The 19,150-nt window shown below is 41.3% G+C and overlaps 1 long non-coding RNA gene across 2 annotated transcripts in view; it reads right to left on the bottom strand.

Annotated features, from left to right (window-relative positions):
• Window positions 1–86: 86 nt before the first annotated feature.
• Window positions 87–19,150, bottom strand: part of LOC310889972 — a 32,497-nt gene continuing 13,433 nt past the window's right edge. For both annotated transcript variants that reach the window (XR_014576950.1, XR_014576951.1), the window contains one exon: window positions 87–14,075. This is a non-coding gene — a long non-coding RNA (uncharacterized lncRNA). The remainder of the gene's footprint in view (window positions 14,076–19,150) is intronic.

The following is a 19,150-nucleotide window of genomic DNA, read 5'->3' as shown; positions in this document are numbered from 1 at the left end:
TAACCACCTGTGAAAATGATTATCTAATCATTTTCATGTTTGTGTTGTAGCCCTGCTGTTTTGTGATGCTTGCAAAGAAAACAGTTATCTCGGTTTGTGACCTGTGCACATTTTCTAGGTACTCCCCACCAGTTTCATGATCCAATGGCAGAGTACATTTGTTTTAGGAGCGTTGCACAACCCAGCTTAGAGAGATCAGCAGTAAAATTGTGGTGATGAAACATTTAAAACAAGCACCAACAAAATCTGAAAAAAAAATCAAAATGGAAGTATATGTCACATAAAATTCATACGCTTTTATAAGATGTTAATGAACTGCATACACTGAAAATACCTATGTTATTTTGTGAGGTACAGATATATTTTTGGTGAATTACAAGACACTGTATGCACTACATTATTATTTTGTCAAACTTTCACAATTCCAGCTAATATCTTCCATGCTGATTGTCTGCTCCAGCTTGAATTCTTCAGGGAAACTTCAAGCTGTTCAGCTATTTCTGAGAAGGAGATCATAAAAATATAAAAAATTAAAATAAGTTATTCTTCTTCTTAGATCCTTTGGCTGAAAAGCTTTAGTTCTCTCATGCTTTGGAACAAGGACTTGAAATTTGGCAGACTTTTTACCTTTTGCATCCTCAGATACGCCTTGCTGCACTGTGAAAATTTGCCCAAATATTTCAAAGTTGAACTAAGGTTTCTTCAGACGCACTTCAGCTAAAGTTTGACAGATAATTATTCTGTAGCTCCCATTTGCTTCAAGCCATCTTTTTGCCTAACCTCAGTCAGCAGCAGCTACACGAGACTTTCTCTGTCATTGTTTTGTCCCTTCATCTAGAAGGGGCTGAGCCTCCCAGAGCAGAAGCTGGGCAAAGAAGCTGTCAGTAGGTCCTGGCGTTGCTGTTCTTGGTACCTGGCTGTGGCAGAAGAGAAGCGGCAGCCTGGAAGGCAGGTTGGCAGCTACAGCAATGTGGACATCGGGGCTGATACAGGGGAACATGGGGACAAAGATAAGGGAAAGGCTAGGACAGAAAGTTCCTCCAGTCCCTCGTTATACCTTGGGCTTCCAAAGCGTCTTGGCCTTTTGCTGTCACCAGGGAGCCATAATAAGCAGATGCAAAATGGATAACTTAAGTTCTTCTGGTGTTGAGGATGGCAACAGCTTGTTTTTCTCATTATAAATTGTATATATATGTATAAATTTATTTGTTCAGTGGTCAAAGGTCTGATACGTTAGTTGAAAAGTTTTGACTCAGTTGATAAACTCTGGTAATTTGGGGACTGAAGGATTGTGCTGGAGCTCTAAGTATCCATACCACAATTTATATTCTAAATTGTTTTAGGAGTCTGCACACTAGAAAGTTAAATAACAAAAAATGCTAAGTTTGACTAATGATTTGAAAAAAAATAATAAATTAAAAATACAGTTGCCTGTGTAACTAGTGTATCAAGACACACCTTGATAACGCCATCATATGAATGCTTTACCATCATTTCCATGCCTATTTTGAGTGCACAGCGTATACAGAGGTCTTCTGGCCTGTGGAGATCTGTCAGGGAGGGTGTCGTCTGTATCATCCTTACCTCTTTTGCAGCACTGGTTGTACTGTGTGCAGTGAGAAAGAAAAGTAAGGGTCTTCAGCCTGCAGAGAGGTACTCAGAGAGCTAGAGTCCATCCCTGCCTGCACCCATGCTCTTCTATGCAATGTGAGCCGCAAAAAACTTTTAAATTACTTATATCAATTCTTGTGTAGGTTTGAGATTAAAGCTAAAACCTGAAAAAAAAAAAAGTGCTTAGAATTCACAGTTTTCACTGCAGATTGTGGACATTCTGCTTTGAATAGAGAAAATGCTACAAAATGCACAGCTCTTGGATTTGTCCTGTAAGCAGAGCACCACAAGTTAGAGGACACTTCTACTCTGTCAGCTGCAAAAGGGAAAAGTAAACCCAGTTCATTTTTCTGGAATGTTACTAACAAGAAATAGTTTTTAGACACTGCATTATTAAGTTAAAAAAAATAAAAATAAAATCCTCATAAGGAAATTAATACTCAGTCTTCAGAATGAAGTGTGAGTATTATTTGGGATAAAATAAGCCTCTAGAGGAAGCTCACTCAGTTACTATTCATACAGTGAGCTGAAAGAGAGGAAGACTTTCACAGGAAAATCCTTTGTGACTGTGTCATTGCAGCACAATTTTGATGCATATCCACAGGAAAGCTGAATTGAGTTGCATGGGTTACCTTACTTCTGTCATTGCCTTGTTTTTGAGATACTGCTTTTGTAGCTTCAGTAATTTCTTAATGTAACACAATGCAGTATAGTAAGCACTAACACAAGAACATAAATTGGGTAATATGCGTAATAAAAATACAAGTAGTGTAAGTTCACTGTATTTTGAACTTACACAGTTGGCAGCAGAGCTCAGGCATGCATGAAATTAATACATAAGACTTTTGGATAGAGTGAAAAGCTCTGATTTAAAAGTTAAAAGGCATTCTTATCCAGACTGTCTGATAGCCATGCTGCTTTGCAACCCCGTTTAAAACTAAGCACTTAACATGGTTCCATTTTGAAATCCAGGGGAACTTTTTTTCTGCTTGACTCCACTGGGAAGAATATTAGGCTCTCCCTGTCGACACAGTGCGGTGTTCCTCTCCTGTGCTAAGGTACAATTCAATCTAAGCCAAAGATTCTAAAGTTCCCTGTTACAAAGCTCTTTCACATAATTTTAATAAAAATCCCTGGCTGTTTTAGGATATATGAAATTATCATTTGAAATAAAGAATCTGAAGGAACAAGGTGGGTTTTTTTTGTTCCCCTTCTTCCCTCCTCCCTGCCCTCCTGTTGTAGCTTTAGAAGACATTTCCAAGGAGCAGGAAAACATCCTCTGTCAGAAGATAAAATCAGGAATTTTTAATTTGATTTTTTTTCTTTTTTGATCCATATGATTGACCCTAACAGCTAGGATTTTATTGATAGAATAACAGTGCAGGTGAGGAGAGTATACACAAAAAGTTAAAGAGGTGAGGTAGCATAAACTTCTATTTTTAGCGAGTGCTTCTCACAGTTGGTATTGATTCACCCCATGCTGTTTTTTAAGATTCTTATTTTCAGGGGGAAAAAAAATGCAAGAACTAGTTCTTTCAGTAAAAATCTTTGTGAGGGAGGGAGGAGGGGGATTGGTCACTAACTCTCAGGTAAGAGTTGTAGGAGGTGGTTCTGTTCCTCCTCTGACCTTGAGGAGCTCTCAGCTGTCTCAGGAGAGCAGCTGGGGGATGCAAGCAAAACAGCTTGCTGTTCAGCATCCATAAGGTGAGCTGCACCTGAGGCAACGTGTCTGCTGTCAGTGTGTTGCGCCAGTTGGGTGCTGTGTCCATGTGTAGCTACGCTCTGGAAATACTGGATTCAGGCAAACAAGGCTGAAAGATGGCTAGACACTAACAGAAGCCTGACTACAAGCTCAAGTGCCTTCTTTAGCAGAGACTTAAATTTCAAAAATATAGCATATGCTTTTTTAATTATTATTATATTTTATATATTCAATTCCCCCACTACCTGAAATGGCACAGGTTGAACCCTGAATAAAGCAGTGGCTTATGCATCCACCTGCACTGTTTGCGCTGGGGCTGTTACCCTGCTGTGCCCGTCTCCCTGTCCAGGTGGATGTGGTTTTCCAGGCTTAGCTGTCCATAGCATAGAGGGACGCCACTAGCACAAGAAGCACACCAGAGTTCACGAATCAATTACTCACACTTTGAAACATAGCTAAAGAATGTGTCTGGCCGACAGGGTTGAGCAACATGCATCCCGTGCCTGGGGGTGGGGAGGGAAGCTCGCAGTGGTAACCAGATAAAGGGCAGCCTCTGCATCCAGGAGCATTGCTCCCGGTATTCCACTGGCCAGACAAGACTGGAACTTGTTAGGGCAGGAGGACAGGAAGGAGGAAGCGATTTTCTCTTCCCATGCAGCCCAAGTAGGCAGCAGGCTGGGGAGCAATGTGTTGATGGCCAGGGAAAGAAGGCAGAGGACACTGCGGGTTTCCGTCTAGGCCGCGCTGAGACCATGAGTGCCCACCCAAAGGACAAAGCTTCCTACAGAAGGCAGTTGTGGCCACTTTCTCTTTAAAATCCATTATTGAATAACCACAGTGTAAAATGCAGGAGAGGCCCTGGGAGCAGGAACTCCTGGCAGTACGTGCTCAAGGCGATGGGCCTCTAGGTCAGGCTCTCAACTCCCAGCCTCCCTTTGCACTCTTCTCTGCTCTGGGAGGCAACGAGGGAAGGAAGAGCCCTGGCCAGCTCTTTGATCACAGATATTGCTGCTGAAGGTGACCACCTGCCAAAGACGACACCAGACTGTGTCCAAGGGTTATCAAAAACATCCTTCTAAAGCCATAAGGGAAAGACGTAAGTTCCCAAAGGGGCAGCACTGGCCATGGCCCCAGTGCTTGGTCCTTCGTGGGCTGCTTCTAGGTGTCCTTTTGCTTGTCTTCTTCAGGACTGTGAATGCAAAATATTTAGGAAGCTAAGTCGCCTGACACAGAGGTCCCCTCCTCAAGCCAGGTACCCTAAGATAGGCTTACAAAATCTGCATTCTTTACAGGATCTGGCCCTAACGAGTTGTCTACTTGGAGGCTCAAGAAAATTTGTCCATATTAGATCTAAAGTAGATTAGCTAAACCTTGTTAAAGCCTTGTGTGCATGTTTTCATTCAGAATTAATGTTATTTCCATTTGGCTTAATTTACTCGGCTAATGAATTAAAGCAAATCAAATTAAGTTTACTTCAGTTCTGAACAAGAATGTCCACAGCTCCAATAACCTAAATTCACATCCCTAGTTGACAACAGCATACTGAAAATTCCTGCATAGGAAAGCCCCCGGGTAGTTTGCCATATATTCCGGGATTTTTGCAAAACCTGAGCACCTTTTCTAGACTGGGATTTCAGGCTAACATCTTTCTAAACACCACTTCCTCACATAAAAGGTGTGTCCTGCATTCTGCCCTTCCCACCACCATGCCACGCTTCTGCTAACGCCCTGCTGTCCCGCATTCCCACAGAGCTGTCACCATCCCCACAAAACCTGTGGTCTGTGGCACTTGGCAAAGCGGGCTATGAGTGTGGGCAGAGGTGACTTAACTTTTTCCTAATTACTGGTGCACCAGTAATGTTCTGGCTGTAGCAACTCTGTTTTTATATAAATTTACCTTATAAACATCTCTTCTGCATTCACTTTTTTAACTCCAGTTTGGCATGTAACATTCTTAATTGGAACTTACGTTAAGTGTTCGTGAAACCTTTTTTTCAAGCTTTTACGTGTCGGATGCTATTTTGTATCTTGTGTATAACTGTCATTGAGATAGTTTCAGTGGTGAATTTGAAGTCTTTCTTAGTTTAAATTCCTGCTCAGTGATTGGTAATTTAAAAGCATTTTATTTAATTAGCAGAATCTAATTGTATTTTGATTAGCAGAACCTAATTTCTATCAATAAGAAGGGAGATAACCCAGTTTATATATATACATATATGCATATATATATATTATTATTTTTTTTTCCCCATCTCAAGGTCCTAATGAACACCAAGCACGCTAGACCAGAGGTGTGTCCTGGATTGCAGGGCAGTGATGCAGCAAAGCCAACGCACAGGAGTGAGCTGCAGAACTTGAATGTTTGGGACTACATTCAAGGAGGCAATTAGGCACCTAATTCCCAAATTATGTACTTTAAAAACCCTCATCAGCCAATGCTCAGTCTTGGAAGTGCCTAATCCTTAACACTGTGCTGCTGCAGGTGCACTGCGCGCCTCCCTGAAGGTTGCTCAGATCTTTGTATGGTCAAGCAGCTCATTGCTTAATGTGTCCCTCAGACCCATCAGTCCAGGTTAACTGGGTGTTTCTCTGCTGGAGTTCCTTACAGTTTCGATGGTTGTGCCTGGTTGTGGCCATCTAAAAGAAAACAAAGTCTAGATTAAAGAGTACTTAAATGCCTGCAGTGTGAACTATGCTGCTCCTTTCTTTTTATACATCTGGCTCATAGCATCGTAGCAAGCACTTGTATTGATTTTTCACTTCCTTCTCAATTAACCTTCTTCAAGATAGGTCTTAGACTAAAACTTTGTGAAATGATTTCTCTGAGTCTAGGAAAAAAAAAAATGAAGTCATGTGTATCAAACTTGTTATCAAGTAATTACTAGAACTGCCAAGCACAGCATGATAGCTAAAGAGACTAACACCCAGTATTTCACATATGAAATGCTGTGACTTTGCCTCATTCTGACTCAGACAGCAAGTACTTCTGAAACTAGTGACCAAAATTTCAAGTGTTTACAAAAGAGAATTTCCTCTAGAAAGGTTTCCAGTCTGTCTGAGGACAGTGCGTATGTTTGAAATGTTCTTACTGAGTAAAATAAAATAATAAAATAAAAAATAAATAAAATAAAATAAAAATAAAAATAAAATTCTGAAGCAAAACAAATTCAAATTCAGGTATACCTGCTTGGTCACTGACATTACACAGAACAAACAAGGGCTATTGAGCTGTTTTCCATCCAGTTTTCCTATTGATGCTACCACTCACAGGGGTGCAAATAAAAATCGTAGACTTAACATACCTATAGACCACCAGAGGTTTTGTTGGCTATCATGTCACAACCATTAGAAAATGGATTAGAGTAAAACACAGGCTGTAATCCTGTAGGTGTATTTATAAGATATTAGAAGGCTAATTATTGGCATGATTTTAATTGGAGTCTGACCCTGTGCCAGAGGGGTGTTGATCTGGAGGTCTCTGAGTTCCTGCTGAAGCCCACTGGTGAAAAGGGCTTGCTGTCCCTCAGCAGCAGGTAACACCTCCATTTTAGCACTGGATGAAAACAAACGTAAGGGTCACACTTGCTCAGCTCCTGTGCACATTTATTTAGCAACATATGTTACAATCATCTGCCAAAATAAAAATAATCAATCCATGTTGACAGCAGGACCTGCCAGCTTGGTTTGTTGGATATTTATTACCCACGCTGCCAGCAGGCAGCAGATGTACAGTACGTTTCTATTACTGACTAATCACTGAATAGGAAGACAAAAAGGCTAAATGAAAAGAAAACGTGGTGAAGCATCTCCTCACTTAGGTGGTAACTCCTTGTCTTAACTAGAATTCTATACATTAACAACACCTCCATACATCTATATCCCTCTCTCAGTGCTGAAATTTTAGGTCACTTTATTATTCTTTTCTGTTAATTGCTTCGCGACTGACAGGCTTTGAAGCGGTGCATTTTTCTCTTATCATACAAGCTGGAAAAGCGCCCAAAGCATTAGCTCATCAGCCAGCCATTTGTACCTGCTGCTCACTGTCTGCTACTACTAAATATATGCTAATGATGCTATCTGAGTCTTGGGAGGATCGGGATGAGTTTGTAAATTGTGCTCATGCCAGGAAAATGAATGCTACTTGCAAAGATGACAAAGAAAGCAGCTGCTTTTAGATGAGATGAATCACCACATTTCGTATTACTCTGGGGTAATATATTATATTTTCTCTCTTGAATTCATTTTTTATGGAAGCATGTGGTTATGTGGCAAGTATAGCATGTGAGAAACCTTTCAAAGCCTTCTGAGATGGAATAAAAATGATCAGATTTATTATTTTTTAATAGACTTGTGTTTAAACACATGCAAGCCTGTTATGTGTTTCTTTTAGAGGTCTTTTCACATATTGCATCCTAGTAAGAAAACAACAACTTTTAAATATTTTATAAGGTGGGTTTGTTTTTCTCCTGCTCCTTCTTCTAGCTGTTAATTACAGGGGTATTTTCAGCAACAAAGAACAGAATTCTCCATGTCTTAAATGCATATGTATAAAATATACCCAAAGCAATTGAATAATATGACAGCAAATCAAACCAATTTGAAATTCTGATGTGATGTAAAGTAATGCAGACTATATTGTGTGTTTGTTATGAAAGAACAATTTAAGTTAATTGCAATTAAGATGGAGTTTAAGTTTTCTGAAAGATGATTAAGACATGCAAACAACAGGCTGAAAATATGGGTGCTGCATTTGACAAAAATGCAGAAAAGACTTGGACTGATGAGTAGAAGTGGGGATTATCTTGGGAAACACTGTAATTACACTTTGTGTGGTATTTCTGGAATGCCAGGACAGGCCATGCCCTTCCACAGCGCATTTCCCTTCACTCCCAAGTAAATCTGGGGTGGAAGAGGTGAAGAGAAATGCTCAGAGAGGCAGAGCAGGTTGCTGGCCCTTGCCCTGGTGGGTGAGCGGTGGGCAGGCAGATCTGGTGGACCAGCTCCACTCGCCTGGAGCTGGGTGGCACAGGGCACCAGGCTGCCCTCCCGCACGATATCCAGCAATTGCGGCTCTAGACTTCAAGTCCTGTTCTGTGAAGGGTCCAAAATGTGCTGGGCCAGGCAAGCTGATCGTGTGATCTTGTAGAAACACTTTTCTCCAAAGTCTTAATGCTTTCTGAGTAAGTCATATGATTTCTTTCGTGTGATAAACCACTGGAATTAGAAGCTTTATTTATGTATTTATTTATTTATTTATCCTTGCTAGGAATGGAACAACATGAAAGGGCTTTGAAATATTTATACTTAACCACAAGAGACTTCTCCAAAAACAGTGGCCTAGACTATATGCTGAAGGGGTGACTAAGAAAAGCAAGGAATATCCGGAGGGAAAAACTGAGTACAACAGGCTCTGCAGGGGATATTGCTGCCCCCAGAACTTCCCAGACCACGTGAGTACCACCATGGCTTAGGGCTATTTTAGACCATAGTCATTTTTTGCAAGAATAGCTAAGCTTTACCTCTTAGAGACACAGCACTGAAATTCACTGCATGGATTTTTTGTGCAACACATTTGCTTAAAAAAATTAAGAAAAGAAACCAGATATTGAAAAAAGTGTTTTTGGACTAGAAAATCTGAACAGAGGACATTCAGTTTCATGAAAACTATCACAAATAAGTAAAGCAGGTCTTCATCAGAGATGACTTTGCTCAGTACCATGAATCCCACTTCTCCACTTCCCTCTCAACTGCACCTCCCCCTGTTTTCAGGACATCCATGCCAACTTGGTTGTCATTGCTCCTGGATGTAGGGCACTCCATCTGCCCAGGGCTCTTCCCAAACCAGCATTTCAGAGGGCGATTTCTGCTTCTCTGTTGCAGGATTTGGGTCCTGGCCACCTCTAAGCGAGCTTTCCCAGTTCCTGCACACACTTCACAGCTGGATGATGACACTCAGAAATGTTTCACAAACTGAGCAAATGTATTGCTATTAGAGAATTGTTATGGAAACACAAGTACCTCCGGAGACAACCACATTTTGTCTATTTTTTGTGTAGCTACATTTAGTGTAGCTACACTGCCTTCTAGTAAGAGGCCATAAGTTTTGCAGTGAATTTGCAAGACCTTCAGACTGAGGCTTGCCAGGCTTGTTCTGTCTGAACTTCTCTTGACCTGCCCCTGACTTGAAGATCCAGAGGAGCAGAGAAAGGGTGACCACACCTCTATGAAATGGGACACAAACGGAGAAATATATGTGTTGCAATTTAAATTCTATTACTGCTGTTATTGAGACATTTTCTGTACAGAAATGCTGTAACTGCATTATTAGTCTCCCTGTTTCTGCCATGATAACTTATAGACTAATAATGATTCATTATTTAGACTGATAAGATTTACATTAAATAACAATAAATTATTGCCTTTATTTATATATATATGACATGCTTCCTCTTTGCCCACAAACAAGACTTCAAATGTAGCAGTTTGTTATTTCACACCCACAAAATGAAGTTTGTTGGCATTTTGGGAGTGCCTAAGCCAAGACGGACAAGCCCTCTGAGCTCATTGTCCCAGTACCTAGAAAGAGTGCATGCCTACGCAGAACAATTGTCCTCTAAAAGCTATTTGCCAGGTCTTTTGTGTGTGTGTGTGTGTGTGTGTGTTTGTGTGTGTTAATTCATTTGTAGACCCTGTTTCCCAAAGAAGCAAAATATTTCCTGTCTTGAACCACCCCAGAAAACCACAGCTATTGGTGAGTTTGGGGGCTGCAGGTACAGAAAAAGAGAGATTTAACTTCAATCTTTTGGGCTGGGGATTTGTAGGCAGGCAAAAAAATGATAATAATCACGTTGATCCTTGTCTACAGGAACGGGAGGATATGAACTGAACATCCCAGGGAGTTGCCTGGCCATGACCTTTGAAGACAAAGTATTTTGTCTCTTCCCTGGTTCTGCCCCAGGAGTTGTCATCCACAGGAATACCTCAAGGTCAAAGTACAACTTTCTTACCAGTAAAAACAAGATGCTGAAGTCACAGTGGGGTGACCAACAGGAAATTTTGGCCACGTCTGAAAGAGCTGCGCTTCCATTTGGGAAAAGATGTGTTTATATGTTAAACTGAGTTCAACTGCAAGAAATACTGCTGTGCAGCTGGAAACATCAGAGGACCAGAGGTCTGTTTGAAATGTCAGGGAAGAGTGGAAAATTCATTACAGCTTTGGCAGAAGGAGATGGATGTGGGAAGAGAGGGTTTTCATTACAGATACCATCTGATGGTAGCCTTACCAGGAAATAACTGTATATTTGTATTTTTGAAGGCAGGTTTCCAGCCTAATAATGCTACTATTGCTGTCCTTTGAGAGCTTCTATGCCTCTGAGAATGCCACGCGCTGCGCCGCTTGCCATAAAGGCACAATTGTGCTGTCATGCAAAGTGAGGGCTTTGCTCAAACAGAGCACATCATCACACAGCATGTACGTGGATACAGACATGCATGCAGGCTGTGCAGGCAGGGTGCAGACCAAGCTTACAGGGAAACGAACCTCTATTTCATATTGCCTTTTAAGTCGCCTGAAATATCAGGGCCACGATTTCAAGTTGTGAATGCCTGCACTGTTATATCCACATGTTCGCATCCATTTGGTGCACTTTGAAAATAGATGCATGTGCAAAATAAATTCTTATACATAATAATTGTCACCAGCAGATGTTTTGTGCACCATTCTGATTACTGAGCAACGTCTCCCAGAAAATGCAGAATCCTACTGCATATCCACCCACTGCACAAGTGCAGTTTTCTTTTTCTTCCATTTTTTTTTCTCCAAATATGCACATAATTTAAATTTAGTCCTGGTTTGTGGTTTCCTAGATTTGAAGTTAATTACTTCATTCTATACATATGCCAGAAGTCCTATACACAGCACTTTGAGAAAGAACCAGAATAGAATACAATATCTTCAGGATCTGTATTGAGTGTTGTGGGTTTAGATGTATTTCTCAATAAAAAAAATAATTAAATAAATAATAATTAATAAAATCTACTTGCATTAGGATCTGGTGCAAAAAAATGATACATGCCATCTAGCCTGAAACACATATTTTGCATCTATATTTACTTTTGAAAGATGTACTCACTAAATTGTCTTTCTCTAAAGCCAAAACTGAGATGTATGCAGGTACAATGAATGGTATGATGGAAACAGAGTATGCCTTACCATTTCACTTAGTTGCACTGCTGAGTTAGCTGAGTTTTTAGTTCATAAAAGTGTGTACTAGTTAGATATCTGAGTTAATATCAACGAGAGGAAGCTTCAAGAGTGGCAGACTGCAAATACGCATGAACAAAGCATATCTTTAAAATCAAACAAACAAACACACACACACTAGTTTTACAGGGCTGGATACACAGCTGAGGATTTTTTGGGTTGGAAGAAGCACAGAAAATATTGGGGTGCTCCTTCAACAATGCAGAAAGCTCAGGCTTTGCTCAGTGAGTCTGGCTTTGCTCTATCTATGAACCACTGTAAGAAGGGAGCTAGTCTGCTCCTAGTAAGGAAATGGAGCTTGGTATCAGGCACAGGTGAGCCACTTCCAGCTCCAGCAACTCAGCAGCTGGGGATGAAGTGCAGCGCTACAACTGCTAGGAAAATACAAACAACAATTTGTAATTTGTAGCGAATGGATCCACCTGCTCTGCATTGCACAGACCTCATTCTTCACATCATTGTTAAAATTATCAGCAGGTATCTTACTGCACAAAGTGGAGGGAGGCATGCAGGGCAGAAGAAGGAAGTTCTGCTGAAGGCTCACTCTTTCCTCATGCTCACTGCAGCACCCACAAGGACCTCATCAAAGCCAGTGTAAGAAATCTGCAAGATGCATTTAATGGCTAATTTACTAAGTGAAATTTTTGCTTATCGATACGTCTGTCGAGACTATCTATTTTGAATATTTGGTCTCCCCAAAACAGCTGTTCCATGAAGACATCTGTGGTTGCTGTAAGAGGAGCACACCAGGACAACCAGATACAGCAGGCTAGGACAGAACCTGAGTCATGTGATGCTTTTAGTGTAATTTGTGCTGACAATTAAAATATGTTCTTTTTCATGGCTACATAAAGAAAAATGTGAATGTTTTCTCTGGTATTGCAGTTAATGTATGGGGAGTGTTTTAGGGGAGCATGAATCTTGCAGGGACTAGCAAATATTACGTACCAGCTGACCAGTTTCCTGCATTAATGGATTGGCTGCTCTCCAAACTGAACCTCCTGTGTGAAAATAGACACATTTGTAAAGAGGTTACACAGCAAATTCTTCATTTTCAACAATGAAATAAACAGTATGGGCAAGAAACACCTTCACAAATTTTTGCAGTGTTTGTGTTGCAATAGCAGACAAATATATGAGGGAAAATTGCATCTACAGACATTGCTAATTTCTATACTGAGTTCTTGGAAAAATTCAAGGTTATTTCAGATGGCTTTATATTTTTCTTTTTGGATACTAACAGTGCTCTAACTTTTGGCCTCAAATAAAGGGGAAAGCCTAAATTGCTTTGTTGTTCATGGAGCATGGATTTAACCTTATATCTTAAAGTGACAATCTGTGCAAGGTTTGGGGAGGAACTGCATGGGCGGAGGAGGAAAGAGAGAACAGGACCGGGAGAGAAAAATATTCAGGGGCATGCACTGTTCAAAACCACATTCAAGGATAGGGCCATCACCCATGACGAGATATTAACAGGCTGATGAATACATTCATTCCTCTGTAGTGCCTGTTCAGAAATCATATTTTGTTCCTGACAGAAGTTATTTACTTCCCAAAATATATTTTTCCTTGAAGTTTTTCCTCACTTCATAATTACTGAAATAAGACAGGATGGGAAACAGAAGTAGGAACCTTGCCTGGTTGAGGTGGCTGGCAATATATCTGAAACCACAGAAGTTAAATGCTCAGAAACCTTGGAGGAACAGCGAACTTGAACCTGATTTTTTCAGTTGGGAGTTCACCAATCAGAACATAAATCTAAACACTTCTCAAACTTTGCACACTTGAAATCTCACTTTGAATCTCTATAATAAGTTTGAGGATTATTTCAAATTAGATGTGCCGCAATAACATAGTGCTCAGCTTTGCTGTGTGTTAAACAAGATGGTAGAGGGATTAGCATAAGCAAATGCAACCACAACTGTTGTAGGTTTCAAACCTTGATATTTGCTCATAAGGTAATAGTGCCAGTGCTGAAGTTATCAACAGAAAATTTTATACTTTGGCAAGAATTTGTAATAGACATAACAAAATAGAAACAACTCCAACCAAAAAAACTCTGCATTAAACAGTATCTCGATGAGCTCAAGTTGGCATAAGAAGAATTTTTTTTGGCTGTTTCCTATGTTAGCTGAGGAAAATGAAAAACTCACTCTGTGCTAAATGCAAAAATCCTTGTCTACAGGTAGAGATGCTCTTGGCTCTTCTTTGCCCTGGGGGGAGCACAAGCTGCCCTCCCCTTGGTCTTCCCTTGACAGGGAAGAAGGAATAAATTCATGATGAGCTAAAACTTGTTGCATCACGGAGCAGAGGGCGTCATTGTGCTGGTGGAGCAGAGGTGGTCAGGGGGCAGCAGAGCTTGCAGCAAGCAGCAGATCCTCCTGCCTGGGCTGTAGAAGGTCTCCAGTCCTGTAAAGTATGTCAGCCTGGTCCTCTGGCCCGCTGGAGAAAACCTGATCTTGTATCAGCCAAGCTGAAGCTGAGGAGACCTGAATGGGTCTATGTGGCATGTGTATTGTATGGCATGTAATGTGAGAGAGAGGTATGGTTAGATTTTCAACTGTAGATGAGAGCATTTTCAAGCTTAAAGATGAGTAACCAAAGAAAGAAAAAAAAAAAAAAAAAGGCAAGAACAAAGGTCAAGCAAATCAGCTACGTAGTAAATTCAAACAGGGCCTTCTACAGGAGCACAAGAATGGGACCTCACCTGAGCAGGGGAATGAATGGCAACAGGCTATAACATCTGCAGGACAATCTGGCTGCCTTCAGGAGCCAGAGCACTTCTGCTCCATCTTGTGCTACAGATACAATCACACTGCCCCTTATATACATGCAAGTGCTTGTTTCATGTCAATTAACACATACCTCACTATTTAAACTGTGCCTGGTTAATACGTATACAGTCAGACACTGCAGAATGAGTGTGTGGGGTTTGGGCCTCAATCTCTCTGCTGCTTCTTGTAATTTCCTTTTGGCCCTGTATCCTTCCTGCAGTATCTGCAGCTGGAAGGCTCCTCTGCTTGGAGCAGCACTTCCCCAGCACTAGAGAAGGAAAAGGAAACCAAAATCAGGATTCAGCTTTTTTTCCTTTTGCTTGTTGTGTCCCCGTGACCATCTCAAGTGACCTCAAACTTTGAGGTTGCAATTTGTTATCTTTTGTCCAGAAGACCTCATTTGACCGTAACAGAGTTGATGTTTCCAGCCTGGTATACAGAGCTAAGCCAGCTCACTGATGGGTCATAGAAACCCCCTCACTGCCCTGTGAAGAGATGCACGCAGGCGGAAACAGCAGATGTCTCCTAGAAACACCTCTCCTTTGCAAACTACAGCTTCTTTGCAGCCCCAAGCAGTGAGCAAGTCTTTGTTCTGCTCTCTGAATGGCTTCTTCCATCTTTGTCTCACTGCTGCATGGGAGCACTCTGCCAGGCACCTGAAACTTCTGCCATAACCAGCCCTCTTTGAGATTACCATTATTTTACAAATTATGGTTTCTATGTCAATATCTTATCACCAGAACCCTGCCAAGTACCTATAGAAAACCGTGACATGCTAAGATATGAGTAGGACTGAGAAAACTTTACCTCATGACATCCATACACACCAAACATATTCAGGACTCGTGTAAATCCATCCTATCTACACACCTTGCCTAGATGAGGTACATGAATACTCTTAGGAATGTATATAGCAAGGGCAGGACTACATATATTCATAATGACTATTTCAAAAGAGCTTTAATATGTTGAGGACATCTGTGGCCGGACACATGAAAAATGTCAAGAGAGTCTTGACACTGACACTTCTGCCAGGACAAGTGATGGAAGAAGTGAGGCAGTGTAATGGAAGGAGTTAATTTCTTTCCAGGTTCACAGAACTTAACCTCTTTATGAGTAGTTGGCTACTTGCAAGCAATATAAAGTTGGCATATCAAGAGAACCCTGGGATCAAATCTGAAATTTGATGTTACCTCAACTTAACCTTATTAAAGCAGCTAAATAGACCTGACACATATCAGATTTTACCTATGAAGCCAAAAAGCAGGCAGTATTTCCTGTGCCCTTCTTTAGTACCTTTGACGCTGATTAAATTCTGCCTGGTAGACAAGCAGACCCAGCTGACGGAAGAGCTATCACACTCCCCATGAAACCACGAGAATTTTTCCGGCTGGCCAGCCCAGCTAAAAAAACATCTGGCACCAGAACAGATCCAACATCTCAGCAAGGACCAGGCGTGTCGCTACTCGGAGGCAGATGGGATCCATCCCCCTACAGACTGTGAAAGCCCTTTTTCAACAACAGTTGGTGGAGATGAGCTCACTTAGCTGACAGTGCACTGGTCCAGACGAACGAGGACCCAACAGCTGACTTCCACGCCACCCCTGCTGCCAGCTCAGCAGGTGCAGAAGTGGCAGGACCACTCTGCGGAGGTGAGGGGCACATCTGGATCCCGTGAGTCCAGATGCAAAGCTGTGGAGGAGCTTTTTGGCAGGCTGCAGGACTGCTTGCTGCCTGGGAGCAGGGATGCTGTTGCATCAGGGATCCACAGGCAGCTCTGGACAGCTGAGCTGGGGTTTGTAGTCTAAATCTTGCTGCATTTGTCTTGCCCACACAATGAGGCTGCAGTAAGTCCCATCTGTAAAAAAGGTGAGGCATTACTACATCCTATTTTCGGATCCTTCCTAACGAGAGCGGGGGCATGGAGACCAAAACCTCACCAGTGTGCACTGAGGCTTCCCCTGTGGTGGGAAGAGTCAGCTGGCAATGCCACTGCTACCACAGGATGCCAAGCCTGTCAAGGACCAAACAAAACCCCAGCATTCAACTAATTTGCACTCACTTAAAGAATGTTCCATTGTGGTTTTGTCAATGAAGGGAATGAGCTCAGTTTTGAGAAAAGACACTGTAAAATGAGCTTATTAAGGACTCCTATTGGACAGGTTTCTATGATAGTTCCCTGAAAAGATATTAAATATGGGTACATATTTAAATAATTTTACATACAGATTATTCAAAGAAAGAGTAGCCCATGATCAATAAAGGTTATCAGTTAATGTTAAACAAAGGATAAATTATGTAATTGTTTGTATGGTTTGCGTAATACTTCAGACAACTGATTAAGAGTCATGATACAGCTGCCTTTTAAATCCTTGGCCTAGATAGGAGATGGATTCACATGGGATTTGTGATTTGGTCAAGCTGAAGAAGAGTCAGCTTTTGGCAATTGGATGATACGTTGTTGATTATGTGCATGATTTGTCAAATGTTTGAGGCATCCAGGGAGAGGAGAGCTTCCAAGTCATTCAGAATATATATTGGGCTGACATTAGAGAAAATGCAGAGGAAAAGCCATACCAGCAAAACCAGCACAAATGAGAAGACAGTCTACTGAGGAATGTGGTTTTTCTGAACATATTGAAAAAGAAGGTGAAGGTGTCCTATCGAAAGGGAGTAGAGAGGAATTTTAGAAGATGTGGGATAAGTTCATTTCAGTGGAGCCACCTCTAGCAAGCAGAAGGCTTGCAAACACATATAAGATGTAACCACACATAAGCACAATCAGACAGAGTATCCCATCACAAAAACCTGGCTGTGCAGCACTGTGGTAACCTTACTCTGGCATATAGAGATGAAAGTTAACTCTAAAGTTTTAGCTGCTTTTTCGGGCTTCTATAAACTACAGCTGCAGTCAGAAGCACCCATGGAGTTGGGGCCTCTCCAAGACACGGCATCTGGGTTGATTAGTGCAAGGAGTGAGGACGTTGCACATCTTCCCTTTGCATTTGGTTTTGATTGCAATGGTTGATAATAAGCAATAAAAAATAATAGCAATAATAAGCCATTAAATCAATCAGTAAGCTTACGGGTGAGGTGAATATAGGTGTGTTTTGAAGCCTATCTTATCCCACAGTGCAATTTGATAAGAGAGACAGAGGAATTTTTGTTTCCAATGACTTCAGTTAAGAAGGATTTGCATACAGACCCTTTACAAGGAATATTCCTGAATGGGAGAAAAGGGGTGCTGTATGGAATATTCTTGTATATCATCAAGACTGTAACACAAGGCTAGGACCATACAATGGGCAAAACCAAAGGATTTCATACAGAAAAAAAGTATCTGACAAATTTGTGTTGTCCTTTGAAATACCATGTGGAAACTCTCATAACAGTGGAAGAACAGAGTTTGACATGGCATCTGTGATAGACTTGCTGCTTAAAAAGAATTATGCTCTTTTCTTGCCACATGTGTAATACTGACAAAACATTTTTTCTTTAATCGGACACTGGCTTCCCATTCTGATTTTCCTTCTTTCCACATTCAAGTGGAATTTCCTTGCCAATAGGAAATCAGCACAAAATCTCTCAGCAGCTGGAAAAAGTAATTAGAGAATAGAATTAGGCAATTTTAATGTATGGAAGAACAAACTCTCCGGGAATCTGCCTGCTAACAAAATCTTAGCTTGCAACTGCTTTCATGTCCTGTTCTTGCAGTGTAAGTAGGACACGGAAAATACGACAGTCATATGAAGAACGGAAATTCTAGCTAGAAAAGTTTTTCACATTTTGAAGTTTAACTTCATTTTAAGCTGGATAAAAGCCCAAAAATTCAGGTTTCTTCCTAGTGAAATGCCAAAGCATTTTCCAAGCTGCTAGGTTTCAATATAATATACTTTTTAAAAAGCTGTTCCAAAAAGACAATGAAAACAACTACATTTTTTCCATTTTAAAACAATTCCAGTGTACTTTGTTTCCTTTATAAAGGATTTTGTTGCAATTGCACATTTCAGAGAAATGCTATTCTACAAAGTCCCTCCAGTGAGCTCTAAGCAGATCTTTTATGTCTCATTGCTCCGGATTTCCCCAAACTGTTGCTCTCTACAACTGGGGCAGGGGGGAGGGGAAAAAAAAAAAAAAAAAAAGAAAAAAGTAGATCCTTGCAGTGATTTTAGTATGTGCTTAAGAAGAGTCTTTTCTTATTGAATACCAGTATGGTATTTTGAACATTCTCATTGGCTGAAACAAAAATACTCAAATAATTCATGTTCCTGCCATACGAAGAAGCTGCTGCCTTGGCAGCCCCGGAGGCAGGAAAAAGAGAGACAGTGCCATTGAATGCTCTCAGCTGGGCTGCAGCCAGTCTGGTCCTCAGCCAGGCACAAAGGAACAACTCCCACCACGGCTGTGAGAGCCCCGCACGGAGCAGAGACCCTGACCACATTGCAGCCTGCAGCACCATAGATACTGAGGTGTGGTGTTGAGCAATGTGCAGCTGGTAGGCATTATTTATGGACGATTTAGCAAATTAGGCTAACGATGCACATGAATGTTGGTGCAGCAGGAGGGCTTTCCCATCAGAGCCGTAGCCAGTGGCACAAGACAGATAGAGCCTTGCAAGGGCCTCCACTGACCTCAGAGGGCTCACAGGGGCAAGCAGGGATACCTGAGCACCTGGTTTGGCAGGACTAGCTTCCATGACTATAATACTCTTTGCTAATAACGCGTTGACAGCAACTATGTCTCTGTTTGCTTTCCATCTGCTACTGGCGTTTGATTAGTGGGTATTTGGTCATATGCATC

Source organism: Anser anser (assembly GCF_964211835.1).
Source record: "Anser anser genome assembly, chromosome: Z".
In the NCBI taxonomy this organism is placed as follows: domain Eukaryota; kingdom Metazoa; phylum Chordata; class Aves; order Anseriformes; family Anatidae; genus Anser; species Anser anser.
This window is presented reverse-complemented; position numbering and strand designations above follow the sequence as displayed.